Raw genomic sequence first — 6,000 nt, forward strand, 5'->3', positions numbered from 1 at the left:
CACTATATGACAGTATTATATGGTCAATATATGATACTGTTGTTTGGCATTGTACAGCAGTAATACTTAGCTTAACCCCTTAGTGACCACCCATAAGCCTTTTTACGGCGGTCACTAAGTGACTGTGGCTGGACTGCCGCGGGGGCAGGCTCTCACATGAGAGCTCTAACAGCCCAGACCGTCAGGAATGCCGATCCAGGCTGTTTAACACTTTACATGCGGCGGGCAATGGTGCCCGCCGCATGTAAAGTGCTGACAGGGAGCGGACTCCCTCTGTCGCCCATCGGCACCCAGCAAATGCGAACGAGGGGTGGCGATGTGTGTGAAGGCTGGCAGGGGTCTGATGCAGGCCCCAGACCAGCCTTGAGTAATTTCCAGCAGGCTGTGTTTCTCCGCTGGTCAATGTTAGAATAGCACTGACATTAAAATGCAAGCACTGTAGGGATAATGCATTGCATTTTAAAATCAATCAAAAAGCTGTCAGTTATAGTCCCCTTGCGAGACAGAATTGCTCATTTATTCTTAGTTGCCACCGAAAAATCTTAACAAGCGATCAAACAGCTCCAAAATGAAATCAATAAAAAAAAATACAAGTTGTCCCGCAAAAATCAAGACACAACTCCATAGAAAGAAAAATAAAAAAAAAGATATGGTTATTAGGAAGCGGCAATGCAAAAAACATTTTTTCTTATAAAAAAGGAGTTTTATCGCAAAAAAGTTGTAAATAAACGAAAAAATAAAAATGAACTATAGGTAATATGCTATACGTACTGATCTAGAGAATAAAGATATTATGTTATTTGTACCGAAAAATGAACGGTATGTTTAGAATGTGCCATTGCGTACTGCTGGTAGCATTCTGTTGCACCTGGTAGCCTGTGTCACATGGCCTGTTATAGGTGGCGCTTACAGCCTTATCATCTCTCCCACTGCCTGAGTGATCTCACTATGGAGGTATGTGGGAGCTTGGCTGTGAGTTGTATCTTAGCACCTCTCAGACCGTGTTCACACACCGTAGGTCTAGTGGTAGAACCCATGCCACGCTGAGAGACCTTGACGGTGGTGCAAAAGGGCTCCGATGTGTTCCTGACAGGAATACATTGGCTAAAGTCTCAGTTCTTAACATCAGCCTGAGGGATTAGCCAGTATTGTCAGTTGCATATCATTGTGGTGCACCTTTCGCAGTGATTTATGTATTTGTATATTTTCATCCACACATATCCCATCTTGTGTAGGATGCCATTGTGGTGCATGTGGTCCGCTGCCGTCATCCTCCATTGTATGCATTTTTGCTGGGGATTGCCGTTAGTAACGGATCACATGCGGAGGAATTGCTCCCCCGGTTATAAACATGCTACAGGGTTTTTTGAGCATTTCCTCCCATTTAGGCCACTTTATTTTAGTGATTCTTCCGCCAAAATCGAGCCCTCACACAGCTCCATAGAAATAAAAATAAAAAAAGTTATGGGTCTTGGGAAGCGGCAATGCAAAAAACATTTTTTTTTTCTTTTAAAAAAAAGTTGTAAAAAAACATCAAAACAACTATACGTACTATAGGTACTGACCCAGAGAATAAAGATATTATGTTATTTGTACCGAAAAATTAACGCCGTAAAATTTATAACATAAAAACGCAGTGGCAGTATTGCTGTTTTTCCATCTCCCTCCCAGAAAGAGTTAATAGAAGTTAATCAGAAAGTTGTGTGTACCCCATTAAAAACTATAACTTGTGCCGCAAAAAAAAAAAGAAGCCCTCATAAAGCTATTTAGACGGAAAAACAAAAAAGTTATAGATTTTGGAACACGACGATGAAAAAAGGAAAAAAAAAAATGCTTCGTCAGTAAGACCCAAAACAGGCTGGTCACTAAGGAGTTAAAGGTAGGTAGTACTATGAGACTATTAATCCCCATACCCTATTCCCCCACGTTTTCCCCACCAAAGACCTTAATCCATGCCTGTTGGTAACAGGTTCCACTTAAAGTGGATGGCCAGGTTTATTTATTTATTTTTTAAAATCTGTCCGTCCCCCTGTCCCCCCGGCATTGGCACCTGGGGACAAATCCATATCACCTGATCCCCACTACTTGGTTCTGGCTTCCTGACTCATGGGCTGACTCTTGACTGGACTTCCAGTACCCGCCTGTCAACTTCCTATGGACGGGGTCATGTGCGCTGCTGCAACCAATAAGTGGCCTCAGAGGGGATGTGTCCCCAAGTGGATCATGACTTGGGGACACATCACCGCTGAATCCAGTTATGGGACCAGAAGTCCAGTCAAGACAGCCTGGGGGGCCAAAGAACTGCAAGAGGTATGGACTGGGGGGGGGGGTTTATAGATTTCACCACAGTTCCTGACGGTGACGAGGGTGGGGGCAGCAGATAAAAAAAAAAAGATAAAAAAATTATATAATAAAAAATAAATAACACAAATTAAAACTAGGCAACCCTTTTAAAGGGGACCTGCTGGTGCTTACAACAGATAGAAACCAGGCGCACAGCCACCAGTTGATTTCTAAGACAGATATCTGAGGGATATAAGGCTACATTCATATCTCCAGCATGGCTGATCCCGTGGGCTGTCTCGGCATTAATGCCGGTTGTCGGCCAGACAATAACCACTAAATGCAGTGGTGTTTTTCCTGCTGAAACCAAGCATTTATGCTGGAAAGCGGCCGGATCACCTCCTAGTCAATAGGGATCTGGCGGTGATCTGTAGAATCCGGCAATGCAAGATCCGGTGACCCCCGGCAGGCTGTTCGCTGCGCTCACTGAGATGTGAATGTAGCACTTATTTATAAAGTAGATCCCACTGCGCTGCGCTACTTCTCTGGTCCAGGTAATAAAGCAAGGAAATCAGATAATAATCTAAAGTTTAATGTTGAGGTGGGAAAGACTGCCTGCTGGATAACTAGATATCTAGCACTGGACATACTCGGCCATGAAAAGCGCCGTCCTTGGCGGTTTTAATTTCTATGGACGACAAAGTTTCTTAAAGCGACAGTAACCAAAATAAGTTATTGAAATAAGAAAAAAAGTGAGAGGTCCTCTACAGCCAACGAGTGATTCAGATACTGAGAAAAGAATTCTTGGCGAGGTGTGAACTCAGGCCGCTCTCCATCACTCATTAGCCCTGAGAATCCATACAAACAATGTCAAAGGGAAATCAGATCTGGAACCTAAACCTTTGCTCGAAACAATGTAACTAATGCCTTTCTACTCAGGTGACTTAGAGTAATGTTAACTGACTGCCCTAAGCGGCTGGCGGTAGAAATTATTTCAATAGCTCGTGGACTGCCATCTACCATTGGACTGAGGGTGCTACACCAAGCGTCTGATTGATCCTTCCAAACAATTGACCTACTATGTACAGAATGAAAAGATCGCTTGGGAAGGCTCCTCACCAGAGGATCCCAGGAACTTGAAGCCACCATAGGAAGCTTGACTAGCTGGCCGGTGGAGAAGAAGACGACATGACACTGGCACAATAAAGTGCCATCTAGGTGAACTGTAAGAGTCCATGCCTTAAAGGGGGAAGTCATCCAAAGAAATATATGTCGGGATACTGATACACTGAAATAGACATTGGCTTTGCCATATACCGTGTTTGCTTCAGCTATTGTAACTAGACATATGTAGCAGAGCTGAATATGTGATTTCACACTCTGGGGTTGCATTGTTTGTACATTGCAATAAGTGTAAGGGCAGAAAAATGATATATTATAATAAAGTTAAAAACAATCATTATACGAATGCCAAAAGCATAAGTTTATGCAGGAAAAAAAGTTGTTTCCCAGAATTCCAGTCAAGTTCTTTGTCACTGTCACGCCATAATATTCTGTTTTCTCAGGGCAAAAAGCAAATTAATGCATATTATTATCATTCCTCATTTTAGAACTTTCCGTAAGGCAATTTCAAACTGGCACTTTGAGCTCATTATGTATTGGTAATATATGTATTTTTTTTTTTTTTGTGCTATATTTCACATTGCCGGATCATTTTTTACATATACTCTTCAAGAAGGTTAATTTACAGTCTTGCCCAGAAATACTAAATCAAAATCTACATGTAATGGAGGGATTAAATAGGATTTAGAACAATGACTTAATGGATGCCCTCTCTGCTAGTCAATGGGTTTTGTGGGGGGTTTTTTAAGCACTTTCATCAGTTATGGAGTTTCCTACGCATTTCAGCGCAGAAATCTACTTGACTTTGGATGATAGATGACACTGATTATGTCTTGATTATGGGCCGTTGACTAAAGCGGATGAACACTTGGGGGCTACAAAGGCGACGAAGGGTTAAAAGAGAAGAGGCTCGATAAGGGGCTGGCACCTAAGGCGTTAAATAACCATTCAGAATGCGTTACCATTCGGTGCATTCGCACGTATTACAGTAATGCCCGAGCATCTTAAAGAGACAGAAACCCCCACGACCCAAGTGATCAAAAGAATAAAAAAAAAGACAAACTGTCCCCTGCGAAGCATAAAAATAACCAATTCCCCCCCGAGACAGTTATTTTCCTGGTGGGCTGATGATCTGCAATTACCATCTGCGTCCTATTTATACAGCGTCAGCCGTGGACCGTATATAAAGCCTTTTGCATAATCAACATTCACACATTGAAAACCTGGGAAGGTGACGAGCTCGACGGATGGGAAATGGTGACTCCCAGGAGCGAGCTGTGCCGGAGCGGGAACCATCTGCGTGCTCGGTGACGGGGTTGAGTTTCCATAGACTTGCAATGTGTCATGAGCTGATGGCACACAAGTAAAGCCCCCCAGCTGACGGGTAACAGACCCCAAACTTCAGTCGCTGCTCAGTACGCTATTCATGGAGCGAAATATTGCACTTCACTTGCGCCCTTTAAACCAGTTTGAGACTTTTTTATTTTTATTTATTATGATGTTGGCCGGAAAACTTAAAGAAATGAAACTACGCCTAAAACAATTTTCAAGCATTTTGCAATTTTAGTTATGAAACGACCGACGTGGACGTATCTCCCCCCCCCCCCCAACCTCCACTGAGATATTGTAAAAAGGTTTTATATATATATATATATATATATATATATATATATACACACACACACACATATATACACACACACATATACACAATTTCCACACATTTTGATTATTTTAAGCCACATTTTGACGCTGTGGGATAACGGAGGAGCCTTAGTATACTACCGTATATCACAGCATCTAATACATATTATATAAACAGATAATAGCATATATATGAGAAATTCCTTAAAGAGAGGGGCGTTCCCTACAGACTGTTATGTTCTGTATAGGGAGACTATCTCCATTATGAGGTGTTTGCCCGGTGCTGTGCCCCCTTCACTGCTGCCAGCCTCTGATGGGGAAGAGACAGGGATGGAAGCACAGAAAACTTACCTGTGACATACGGGAGGAGGAAAAAGTAACACTCCAATAGGCTATGCAGAAGGAGAGGAGAAATTCGGCTCCTGTGCCAGCCTGGTGTGCCCGTGCCCCGGGTGCCATCTACTCAGCAGTCACACGGTGCTCGGTGCCTGCATTCTGTGGGCTCCACTACCTCCAGCTGTTTATATCAGTAACTAACTGAGCAGCAGGCGAGAAGCCCCAGTCCGCACATGCTCAGTGCTGCCCTGCTGCTGCCATCCCCTCACAGACATCTGCGGGGTCCTAGTGACTACTGCTGACCACAGCGCGCGAGACGCGGGGCGAGGACACGGGCTCCCCCCGCACTGCACGGCCCCCGCTCCTCCTCGGTGCTCCCCCGGGGGTAATGCTCTAGAGCTGCAGCTCCGTTACAGCTGCTGAGGGGGGCGCAGGCCGGTTATCGCCGCCTGATAAAAAGGAACTAAAGCAAAAAAAAAGTTTTTCTTTTATTGCTAAATCAAATTGAAAAAAATAAAAATAAAAAAATAGGGTCAACGACCCCGCATATGTCATAAGGACAGACGGTGCGGGGGGAGGCTGGGGTCAAAGTACCAGGGTTAACCCCTGCAGCAC

At 43.8% G+C, this 6,000-nt stretch overlaps 1 protein-coding gene across 2 annotated transcripts in view; it reads right to left on the bottom strand.

Annotated features, from left to right (window-relative positions):
* Positions 1-5,689, bottom strand: part of LOC122932466 (WSC domain-containing protein 1-like) — a 271,635-nt gene extending 265,946 nt beyond the window's left edge. Inside the window, exon 1 of one of the 2 annotated variants that reach the window (XM_044286895.1) lies at positions 5,401-5,689. The gene's annotated coding sequence lies outside the window, so the exon portion shown is untranslated. The remainder of the gene's footprint in view (positions 1-5,400) is intronic. The other variant, XM_044286896.1, reaches the window with a different exon arrangement.
* Positions 5,690-6,000: the final 311 nt, after the last annotated feature.

Source organism: Bufo gargarizans, chromosome 3 (genome assembly GCF_014858855.1).
Source record: "Bufo gargarizans isolate SCDJY-AF-19 chromosome 3, ASM1485885v1, whole genome shotgun sequence".
NCBI classification, from domain to species: domain Eukaryota; kingdom Metazoa; phylum Chordata; class Amphibia; order Anura; family Bufonidae; genus Bufo; species Bufo gargarizans.